The 12,145-nt window shown below is 39.0% G+C and overlaps 1 protein-coding gene across 1 annotated transcript in view; it reads right to left on the reverse strand.

Annotated features, from left to right (window-relative positions):
- Positions 1-414: 414 nt before the first annotated feature.
- Positions 415-12,145, reverse strand: part of LOC100146487 (annexin A1) — an 85,112-nt gene continuing 73,381 nt past the window's right edge. The window contains exons 14-15 of the mRNA XM_070248649.1: positions 2,878-3,212; positions 415-961 (exon numbers count right to left, since the gene is read on the reverse strand). The gene's annotated coding sequence lies outside the window, so the exon portion shown is untranslated. The remainder of the gene's footprint in view (positions 962-2,877; positions 3,213-12,145) is intronic.

Below are 12,145 nucleotides of genomic sequence, written 5' to 3' on the forward strand. Positions count from 1 at the left end.
ACTAGGACCAGAACATGACAAGGTCCCTACATGCCCCTTCCTCCACGCCAGGTAACTACTATTCTGAATTGTGAGTTAACCTTTCTTGTTTTTCTTTGTAATTTCCCCATCTGTGTATGTATTCCTATGTAACATTTTTAGTTGTGCTGGTTTTTTAGAAGTATTATTGAGGCCTAATTGACATAAACTAAACTGCTTATTTAAGTGTTTGCTGAATTTTGACATATATATGCAACTGTGAAATGTTTTATAACCATAATTAAGATAATGTACATATCCATCACCCCCAAAAGTTTCTTCTTGCCCTTTTGTGATCCCTCCCTCTTCCCCCAGCAATGTAACCTTCTCCCCAAAAATGTAACCACTGCTTTACTTTCTATCAGTATACAGTTTCAAGGAATAAGAGGCATAAACTGCAAAAGAAGCAAAAAGTTTATTTGAGGGTCTCAAGAACTGTAACTCAAGAGACACAGATTTGAGTAGAAGCCCAAATGTGCTCCTAGGAAGACAAAAGGAGACAGGCTTACAAAAGTTTACACTGAACAGCTAATGACTGGTTCTGGCATGGGGCAAGCTGGCTTGCTAGCACAGTTGGTCCTCATCTAGGCAGACTGTCCCTTCTTGGAATGAGGAAGTGCTTCAAGATGTGACCTCTGGTGTCAGGTAAAGTTCAAAAGTTCACTTAGTTAACATCTGGTGGTGGATGTGGTATGTGTGCATAAGCCGCACTTCCTTAATTGCCTCCCAGCTCCATTTTAGAAGACTTGACATATGTTACTCCATTTTGTTATTGTCATCCATATTTTCCCCTTTTGAGCAAGATCTTTCAGCAGAAAGGATATATATATATATCCCTCATCACCAGGAAGGCTCATTCCCAGGAAGTCGTGTCCCATGTAGTGGGGAAAGCGAGATGCTCAATCATCAGTAGGAGTAATGCAGTCAGAGGCTTCCGCCACATCTGAGAAATAAGGAGGTGGTCAGGAAATGAGACTTAGATCTGGAAAAGGTATCAAGTCCTTTGTTCAGAATTGCAAAATTGGTCAGTCATCTCAAGCCACTGAGCAATCATCGCTCTAGCAGTAGAAACAGACATGCAGTATCATGAAATGCAAATCATTAGCTGTTTAAAGGCAGCAAAGACTGAACAAACCAGAATGATAATCATTAATAAGGCTTGGAACCCTGATCTCAGAATAGCTCTGAGCCCAGAGGGTAACCAACTAAACAGGTGAAAGTGGTCCAGGAGGCCAGTAGTATGACCTTTATCACTAAGGAGATTTATATTATCTTTTATGACCTTTAGTTCTTGTTTTATGAGACTAGATTCGTTTACATAGAAACAACATTCCTCTCCCAGTAGTGTGCAGGTACCCCCTTGTTGAACAGTTAGGATGTCAAGAGCCCTTCAGTTTTGAAGGACCACCTCTGCCAGACTATCTGTTTGGCCCTGAAGATATTCGATAGCTTGTTGGGTGACCTTGAAGGTGGAAGCCATCGTGAGGGAAAGATTGCTGATGACCTTTTCAAAGGCACTAACTCCACAGGTGGGAAATAATGTTCTAGCAAAGGCATACCCCAATCCTGTGTCATCTACAATAGGGTTATATGTGGGGAGTCCCTGAAAGGCATAATTCCTTTTAGCTCTTTTAAGCTGATAGGAGAATGAGTCAAGATTTGGTATGTATGCAGTAGAAGGAAGCTTTTTTCTGACTGCAGCATCTGGAGCGAGTGCTACTACCCTGCAGCATCCCTTCCAGGAGGTAGGGAGAATGGAGAAAATACTGGAGCTGCATAGGAAGAAATATCCAGAATTCTCAAGGGATGGCTTAAGTGGGCCCACGCACCCAAACCTTCTTGTTACGCTCAAAGAAGGAATCTTGTGGTCATAGAGGTAGTCATTTTCACAAAGGATGAAATAATCAGGACTGTATCAACAGAGGTTCCTATAAACTTGGAGCAGAAAATGAGATTGATTTGGGTTGGTCAAGTTTTGTTGAAGGTCGATTGATTAGGGTTACTATAGGTTCCACTTAGTTTCCAACATTCTCCTGATTTCTGTTCTATAACCCAATGAGTGCTGGTTAAAGGGAGCATGTAGGCATCCCAATTGCCAGTTCCATTGCATTGAGAGCTCCCCACCATACAGACACATTGAAGGATGTAACATCATAATAGTTTTCTGAATCCTAGCAAGGTGTGAATTCACGGTCAATGGAAACATAGAGAAGGGTAAAATTACAGATATTAAGTGGTAAGTAGCCCAGAGTTTTCCAAGTGCCATTTACATTTTTAGTACATAAGGAAAGATTATGGATGAGTACCCAAATTCACGTGAGAGAAAAGCCACAGTGAACTAGAGGTAGCCAATGAAATGAAGTGATATCTGGTGCATATCTTCTAAAGGTAAGCTGATAGGTGGTTTCAAAAAGGCCATAAGAAAAGCCTACATGCCTCCCAGTTACATTTCTCCAGCCTTCTAAGGATAGAGGCCATGCCACTAGTTCAGGAACATCATAAGTATGGTGTGCCCTTGTGCATATCCAACAGTTGGTAAGGTTGGCCAAATTCTTAGCAAGTTTTTGCAGAGTCAGGATGAAAGGATGAGATAAGGTGGTGCAAGGTAGGCTGTAACTTATCATCATAAATACCATTAAGGCAGCTTTCATCCAGATCTCAGACACTGTGGTCGCCAATTAATTGGTGACCTAATTAAACAAATTTAGATGGCTATATTGGAAGGGTTATTAAGAATAGAGAATATTTCACCATCAATGTAGGATTCCCACAGTATGAAGATGGACAAAAAGCATTAAAATTCCTAGGAGAAAAAAAAAAATGCCAAAAAGTTCAGCTAAGTCAGGCATGGATACTGGCCTGGTCTGGATTCTTGGGACAGCTGTCAGCTCCAGATGTTGTCTGCTTCTTATCCAGGTGGAGAGCAGCAGGAGATACCTTTAATTTGAGGTCTCCAATGGGTTGAGAAGTCCAGTCAGGTGAGAGTGCCTTTTTATGGGAAACATGCATCCATGAGTCAATGCCCTTAAGTTTGGCTGGACAAGGATTGGTCAACAATACCCGGGATGGCCCTTTCCATTGCAGTTGTAGGGCCTCTTTGTGAAGGTGTCTCTTCCAGTAGACGGAGTCTCCTGGTTGAAGGTTGTGGTGATGTGCATCTTCATCTCCCGGGAGTAGGCTGTGAAAACATTGTTCTACAGGGTAGAATAGGGTAGTGTTTGGTTTAAGAGCCTTAGTGAGCTCCCTGAAATAGGTCGAAATATCTCCCTTAAGTAAAACAAGTTTGTATAGTCCTTCATCTAGTCTCAAAGGTCATCCTGTGATGATTTCAAATTGGGAAAGTTTATGTTTTCTGAAAGGTGTAGACCTAAGGTTGAGCAATACCAAGGGCAGGGCTTTTGGCCATGGGAGATTAAAAGATTCTATGAATTTGGCCAGTTGGGTTTTTATGATCCCATTAGTTCCTTCAACAAGACCACAATATTGGGGGTGATAGGCACAACAAAAGTGCTTAAGGATGGGGCATATTTTACATACAGGTTGTATGATTTGGGCTGTAAAGTGAGTTCCTCAATCACTGTGAAGCTCCAAGGGAACACCCCAAGTAGGCATAATCTTTTCCAGGAGTACGCAATTACGGTATGAGCCGTTGCCCTGCAACATGGGAATGCTTCAGTCTAGTGGGAGAACATGCATACCACTAATAAAACATATTTATATCCTTGAGATGGTGGCAGTTGGATTTCAACTGCCATATCTTGAAGGGTCCAGACAGTAAATGGAAATAGTCCAAGAAACTGTGGATGGACTTTCCAGGGTTATATTTGGGACATATATGGCATCTTTGATAAACCTTTGAAGCCATTTTAGGTGATGGTTTCCAATAATATTGTTTCCTCCAAGTACCATCTTATCAGTATTTCAATGAGTTAAATCATGAACATAGCTTAGAGGATGTTCCTGATGTGATCAGAGAGGACAGGATGGCCATTAGGACAGTACCATAAATTTCTCCTTCCTTCAAATGTGCAACCCTGTTCTGCCAATTTTTTCTTTTCCTGTTTAGGAACCAAATGTTATGCTTCCATAAGTTTATTTTTAAATCTCTGAAAAGATCAGAGGGTAATTTTGGTTTTAGGACAAATTCAAAAGAGGTTTATAATTCTGAAGGGCCACTTTTTGCTGCTGAATCAGCAAAATGATTACCTTTACTTCTCTCCGTGTTCGCCTTAGAATGTCCAGGAATCTTTATCACTGCTAAAGATCTCAGTTTCTGAATAGCAGCTAAAAGATCTAACACACAAGAACTTTTTTTTAATACTTTGACCTATAGAGATCAAAAATTCTCTTTATTTCCAAAGCATGCCAAAATCATGGGTTACCCTGAAAGCATATCTGCTGTCTGTATTCCCTTCAGCCAGATAACAGGCTTGAGTTAGGGCCACAAGTTCAGCCTCTTGTGCAGAGGTAGCCAGTGGCAAAGGACCAGCCTCTACTGTTTCCAGTAAAGACAGAACTGCATAACCTGCCTTATATTTACTAGTTTCATCTTTCATATAAGATCCATCAGTAAACCAAATTATGTCAGCATTTTCAATCAAAGTTTCTTGTAAATCTGATCTGAGAACTAGCAATTGATCTGTCAAGGTAATACACTTGTGAGGTGTGTCATTAGAAGGCAGTGGAAGGAGGCAAGGTTGAGACAATGACAGTAATAGTGACGTTAGGTGAGGATAGAAGGAGAAACTCTAGGAGCTTAATCTGCTTGCAGAGAGGTGTTGAGTATAATGGGAATTAAGGAGGACTTCCACTGAGTGAGGTACATAAATGGTCAGAGAAGAGCCCATGACAGTTCTTCGGCAGTTCTAAGAAGAGCTGTAGTCACAGCAATGGCTCTCATGCAGGGAGGTACTCCCTTAGATACTGGGTCTGATTATTGACTGTAATAGCCTATGTTGTCCTCCATGTTGTTGGGTAAGGACACCCAGTGCATTTCCTTCCTTCTCATGAATGAAAAGGAAAAAGGACAATTTGTAGTTAGGATGTCCTAAGGCTGGATGTCAAGGAGACCTTGCCTAATGGTCTCAAAGGCCTTTTGATTTTCTTCAGTCCAGTTGAGGGGTTCTGGTTGGTCAACCCCAAGCAGAGAATATAAACATTGAGCTGTCATTGAGAAATTAGGGACCCAGTTTCTATAATAACCAGCCAATCCTAAAAATACCCGCAATTGTCTTTTGGTAGGGGGAATAGAGAAAGGATTTCTTTTATTCTGTCTGGGTCAAGCATTAACCCCTTGGTTAGATATCAGGTGTCCCAAATATTTAACTTGGGGCTAACTGAATTGCAGTTTCTCTTTAGAGACGTTATGTCCCTGAGAAGCAAGTTCCCTTTAGATGCCTCTTTTGATGGCAAGCAAAGGAGGAGGTCATCCATATATTATAATAAAGTGGGATGTTCTGAAAAGGTTACATCTGCTATATCTGCCTTTAAAATTTGAGAGAAGTTGGTTGGGCTTTCAGTGTAGCCTTGAGGCATGACTCTCCATGTGTATTGCTGTCCACCTCAAGTGAAGGCGAATAAAAACTGGCTATCAGGATCTACAGGAATGCCAGAGAAGGCACCACAAAGGTCTATAACTGTAAAGAACTTGCTATTTGGAGAAAGAGCAGACAGTAAGGTATGAGGGTTGGGGACAACAGGGTGCCTGGGTATTAAAATGTTATTGATGGCTCTCAAATCTTGTACAAATCTGCATCCTTTTCCATGAGGTTTATGTACAGGAAGGATGGGAGAATTGCAAGGACTTGTGCGGGGAATAATGAGCCTCTGTTTTATATATTCTTCATAATGCCTTTAATTGCTTCTGCATGCCAGGATCCACTTCAATTTTTACTGTAATGGCAGAGTGAATACAGCCAATATCCATAGAGCTTTTTGACCTGAGGCAGTCAGGAACAGCATCTAAGATAGGATTCTGCTGCTCTTTGACTTGAATAGGTAAGAGAGAGATGGAAACCATTACAGAGTCAGAATTATCCAAAGAAGAACAGTTAAGGTTAAGGTCTCTTAATTCAAGAAATATTTCCCCCTTTGGGGAGAAAGAGCTGTGGGCTTCATAAGTTTCAAGGAAATCTCTCCCAAGTAAATGTACAGGGCAGAGTAGACCACAAAAAGTGGGCGAGATCCTGATATTGAGCCTAACTGAAAGGAATTTGGAGTGACTTAAAAACAGTCATGGGGCAACTGGATACCCCTACAATGTGTATAATTTCTGAACTCTAAGAAAGGGGACAAGAAAGGCTGGTGAGGTTGAGGACCAATAACGTGGCCCTCTATCAATAAGGGCTTTGGTGACCTCATCTCCAATAATTAAATCAGTTTCCCCTAAGGAATTGGCTCGGAGAAAAGGAAATGTCCCCTTTAACTCCTCAGAGCAGCCCTATTATTGAAATGACTGTAAGGCTCTCCCTTTTGGAAAAGATGGTCAAAACTGAGATTCTTGGCAGGGGACCTGATTTTTCCTTTTTAGAATATAATGATCTTTTCTGCAATGGCCTGGTGTTTTACAGTAATTACAAACACCCTTCACAGGAGTGCTATTGGTCTGAGGAGGCTTGTGTGTTAGTTGCTAAATCTGAAACTGCATGATTTGTGCAGCCTGGACTTGAATGTCTAAGGCTTGCCCAGTTTCTTTTCTGGCTGCCTGTTGTTTTGGATAATTGTTCAGCTAAATTAACAAAATCATGTGTTTCCATGGTGGCCCAGTTAAGTGTATTGTCTCTTGTCATCTTTTTTTTTCTTGGTTCCTGATCTCATCTGGTTTTTTTTTTTTATTGACGTAACATTGGATTATAACATTATATAACTTACATGTGTACATTGTAATATATTTCGAATTCTGTGTAGGTTACATCATGTTCACCACCCAAAGACTAATTACACTTCATCACCACATGTGTGCCTGATCTCCTCTTCCCCTCTGGTAACCACCAATCCAATCTCAGTTGCTATGTATTTGTTTGTCATTGTTTTTATCTTCTACTTATGAGTGAGATCATACGGTATTTGACTTTTTCCTTCTGACTTATTTCACTTAGCATAATACGCTCAAGATCCATCTATGTTGTCACAAATGGCCAGATTTCATCATTTCTTATGGCTGAGTAGTATTCCATTGTGTATATATATCACATCTTTGTCCATTCGTCCCTTCACGGGCACCTAGGTTGCTTCCAAGACTTGGCTATTGTGAATATTGCTGCATTGAACATAGGGGCGCATGTATCTTTATGCATTTGTGTTTTCAAGTTCTTTGGATAAATACCCAGCAGTGGAATAGCTGGATCATATGGTAGATCTATTCTTACTTTTCTGAGGATACTCCATACTGCTTTCCACAGTGGGCTGCATCAGTTTGCACTCCTACCAGCAGTGTACGAGGGTTCCCTTCTCTCCACATCCTCTCCAACACTTGTTGTTTCCTGTCTTGTTAATTATAGACATTCTGACTGGAGTGAGGTGGTATCTCATTGTCGTTTTGATTTGCATTTCCCTTATAGTTAATGATGTTGAACATTTTTTCATGAGTCTGTTGGCCATCTGTATATCTTCTTTGGAGGAATCTGATTCAGGTCTTTTGCCCATTTTTTAATTGGGTTGTTGAGAAGTATGAGTTCTTTGTATATTTTGGATATTAACATCTTATCTGACATATGGTTTGCAAGTATTTTCTCCCAATTGTTAGGTTGTCTTTTCATTTTGTTGATGATTTCCTTTGCTGTGCAGAAGCTTTTTAGCTTGATGTAGTCCCATTTGTTTATTTTTTCTTTTGTTTCCCTTACCCAGTCAGACATGGTACTTGAAAATATGCTGCTAAGACTCATGTCAAAGAGCGTACTACCTACGTTTTTTTCTAGAAGTTATATGGTTTCAGGTCTTACATTCAAGTCTTTAATCCATTTTGAGTTGATTTTTGTGCATGGTATAAGACAATGGTCTACTTTCATTCTTTAGCATCTGGCTGTCCAGTTTTCCCAACATCATTTATTGAAAATACTCTCCTTTCTCCATTGTATGCTCTTGGCTCCCTCGTGGAAAATTAGCTGACCATAGAGACGTGGATTTATTTCTGGGCTCTCGATTCTGTTCCATTGATCTGTGTGTCTGTTTTTGTCCCAGTACCATGCCGTTTTGGTTACTATGCCTTTGTAGTATATTTTGAAATCAGGGAGTGTGATACCTCCAGCTTTGTTCTTTTTTCTCAGGATTCCTTTGGCTATTTGGGGTCTTGTGTTGTTCCACATAAATTTTAGGATTCTTTGTTCTATTTCCATGAAAAATGTTAGTTTCAACAACATACAGTAAATATGATAAAGATTGCATTGAACCTGTAGATTGCTTTAGGAAGTATGGACATTTTAACTATGTTAATTCTTCCAATCCAAGAGCACTGAATATCTTTCCATTTCTTTATGTCTTCTCCAATTTCTTTCAATAATGTTTTACAGTTTTCAGTACAGATCTTTCACCACTTTGGTTAAGTTTATTCCTACATATTTTATTCTTTTTGTTGCCATTGTAAATGGGATTGTATTCTTAATTTCTCTTTCTGCTACTTCGTTGTTAGTGTATAGAAACACAACTGATTTTTGTATGATGATTTTGTATCCTGTGACTTGACTGTATTCATTTATTATTTCTAAAAGTTTTTTATTGGGTTCTTTAGGGTTTTTAATATATAAAATCATGTCATATGCAAATAGTGACAGTTTCACTTCTTCTTTTCCAATTTGAATCCCTTTTATTTCTTTTTCTTGCCTGATTGCTCTGGCTAGGACTTCCAATACTCTGTTAAATAAGAGTGGTGACAGTGAGGATCCTTGTCTGGTTCCTGTTCTTAGAGGGATAGATTTCAGTTTTTCTCCATGGAGAATGATATTAGCTGTGGCTTTGTCATACAAGGCCTTTATTATGTTGAGGTATTTTCCTTCTATACCCATTTTATTTAGAATTTTCATCATAAATGGATGCTGTACCTTGTCAAATGCTTTCTCTGAATCTATTGAGATGATCATGTGACTTTTATTCTTCATTTTGTTAATGTGGTGTATCACGTTGATAGATTTGTAGATGTTGAACCATCCCTGCATCCCTGGAATGAAATCCACTTGGTCATGATGTATGATCTTTTTAATGTATTGTATTCAATTCGCCAGTATTTTGTGAAGGATTTTTGCATCAATGTTCATCAGTGATACTGGCCTGTAATTTTCTTTTTTTGTGTTGTCCTTGTCTGGTTTTCATATCAGGATAATTTTGGCTTCATAGAATGAGTTAGGAAGCCTCCCCTCCTCTTCAATATTTTGGAAGAGTTTGAGAAGGATAGGTATTAAGTCTTTGAATGTTTGGTAGAATTCACCAGGGAAGCCGTCTGGTCCTGGACTTTTATTTTTGGGGAGGTTTTTGATTGCTGTTTCAATCTCCCTATTGGTGACCGGTTTATTCAAATTATCTACTTCTTCTCAATCCAGTTTTGGAAGATTGCATGATTCTAAGAATTTGTCCATTTCTTCTAGATTATCCAATTTTTTGGTGTATAGCTTTTCATAGTATTCTCTTACAATCTTTTGTATTTCTGAGGTGTCCATTGTAATTTCTCCACTTTCATTTCTGATTTTATTTATTTGAGACTTCTCTGTTTGTTTCTTGGTGAGTCTAGCTAAAGGTTGGTCAATTTTGTTTATCTTTTCAAAGAACCAGCTCTTGGTTTCATTAATTTTTTCTATTGATTTTCAGTCTCTATTTCGTTTATTTCTGCTCTGATGTTTATTATTTCCTTCCTTCTGCTGACGTGGGGCTTTGTTCTTCTTTTTTCAGTTCCTTTAGGTGCACTGTTAGATTGTTTATTTGGTATTTTTCTCGTTTGTTGGGATAGGCCTGAATTGCTATAAACTTCCCTCTTAGAACCACTTTTGCTGTATCCCATAGATTTTGGCATGTCATATTTTCATTTTCATTTGTCTCCAGGTAATTTTTGATATCACCTTTGATTTCTTCATTGACCCAATCATTGTTCCATAGCATTTGTTTAATCTCCACATTTTTGTGGCTTTCCTGATTTTCTTCCTGTAGTTGATTTCTAGTTTCATGCCTTTGTGGTCAGAAAAGATGCTTGGTATTATTTCAATCTTCTAAAGTTTGAGACTTTTTTTGGGCCTACTATGTGATCAATCCTGGAGAATGTTCCATGCACATTTGAAAAGAATGTGTATTCTGTGGCTTTTGAATAGAATGTTCTATACATATCTACTAAGTCCCTCTGGTCTAATGTGTCATTTAAGGCCAATCGTTCCTTATTGATCTTCTGTTTGGATGATCTATCCATTGGTCTAAGTGGAGTGTTAAAGTCACCTATTATTGTGTTACTGTCTATTTCTCCTTTCATATCTGTTAATAATTGCTTTATATATTTAGGTGCTCCTATGTTGGGGGCACAGATATTTACAAGTGTTATATCCTCTTGTTGGATTGTTCCCTTTATCATTATGTAGTACCCTTCTTTGTCTCTTATTGCAGTTTTTGTTTTAAAGTCTATTTTGTCTGATATAAGTATTGCTACTCCCAGTTTCTTTTCTTTGCCATTTGCATGGAGTATTTTTTTTCTTTTAGGAAGATTAGCCTTGAGCTAACTGCTGCCAATCCTCCTCTTTTTTGCTGAGGAAGACTGGCGATGAGCTAACATCCACACCCATCTTCCTCCACTTTATATATGGGACGCCTACCACAGCATGGCATGCCAAGTGGTGCCATGTCCACACCCAAGATCCGAACCAGTGAACCCTGGGCCGCTGAAGCAGAATGTGCACACTTAACTGCTGTGCCACTGGGCTCGCCCCTAAAGTATCTTTTTCTATCCTTTCACTTTCTGTTTGTGAGTACCTTAGGTCTGAAGTGTGTCTCTTGTATGCAGCATATATACATGTCTTGTTTTTTTATCCCATCAGCCACCCTATGCCTTTTGATTGGAGCATTTAGTCCACTGACATTTAAAGTAGCTATTGATAAATCTGTATTTATTGCCATTTTGTTACTTTTTATTTTCTTGGTGTTTTAGTAGTTCTTCTCTCTTCCTTTCTTCTTCTCTTGCTCTTCTCCCTTATTGTTTGATGGCTTTCTTTAGTATTATGCTTGATTTCTTTCCTCTTACTTATTTGTTTACTTATTATAAGGTTTCTGGTTTATGATTACTATGATTACCATTGCTATATTCTACATATATAGCAATCTGTATTGAGCTGATAGTCTCTGTAGCTTGACCTCTTTCTAAAAGCTCTATTCTTTTACTCCCCTCCTCCCACATTTTATGTTTTTGAAATCATATCTAATCTCTTGTTTTGTGTGTTTCTATCCATTACCCTCTTCATTGAAATAGGTAATTTTAGTACTTTTGTCTTTTAACCTTCATATTTTCTTCATAGGTGATTGATCTGCTACCTTTACTATATTTTTGCCTTTACCAGTGATTTTTATTGACTGGTGGGGTTTTTTTCCATGATAATTTTTCTTATCACTATTTGTGGTCTTCTCTTTCCCATTTAAATAAGTCCTTTCAGCATTCCTTTTTTTAAAGATTGGCACCTGAACTAACAACTGTTGCCAATCTTCTTTTTTTTTTTTCTGCTTTTTCTCCCCAACCTCCCCCATCCAGTACATAGTTGCATATTTTAGTTGTGGGTCCTTCTAGTTGTGGCATGTGTGATGCCACCTCAGCATGGTCTGACAAGCAGTAACATGGCCACACCCAGGATCCAAACTGGTGAAACTTGGGCCACAGAATCAGAGCATGTGAACTTAATCACTCGGCCACAGGGCTGGCCGCCCTTTCAGCATTTCTTGTAGAACTGGTTTCTTGGTGATAAACTCCTTTAATTTTTGCTTGTCTAGGAAGTTCTTTATGTCTCCTTCCATTCTGAATAACCATGTTGGATAGAGTATTCTCGGCTGTTGGTTTTTTCCCTTCAGCACGTTAAATATGTCATGCCACTCTCTTCTAGCCTGTAGGGTTTCGGCTGAGAAGTCCACTGATAGCCTTATGGGCTTTCCTTTGTCTGTCACTTGTTGCCTTTCT

Source organism: Equus caballus, chromosome 23 (assembly GCF_041296265.1).
Source record: "Equus caballus isolate H_3958 breed thoroughbred chromosome 23, TB-T2T, whole genome shotgun sequence".
In the NCBI taxonomy this organism is placed as follows: Eukaryota; Metazoa; Chordata; class Mammalia; order Perissodactyla; family Equidae; genus Equus; species Equus caballus.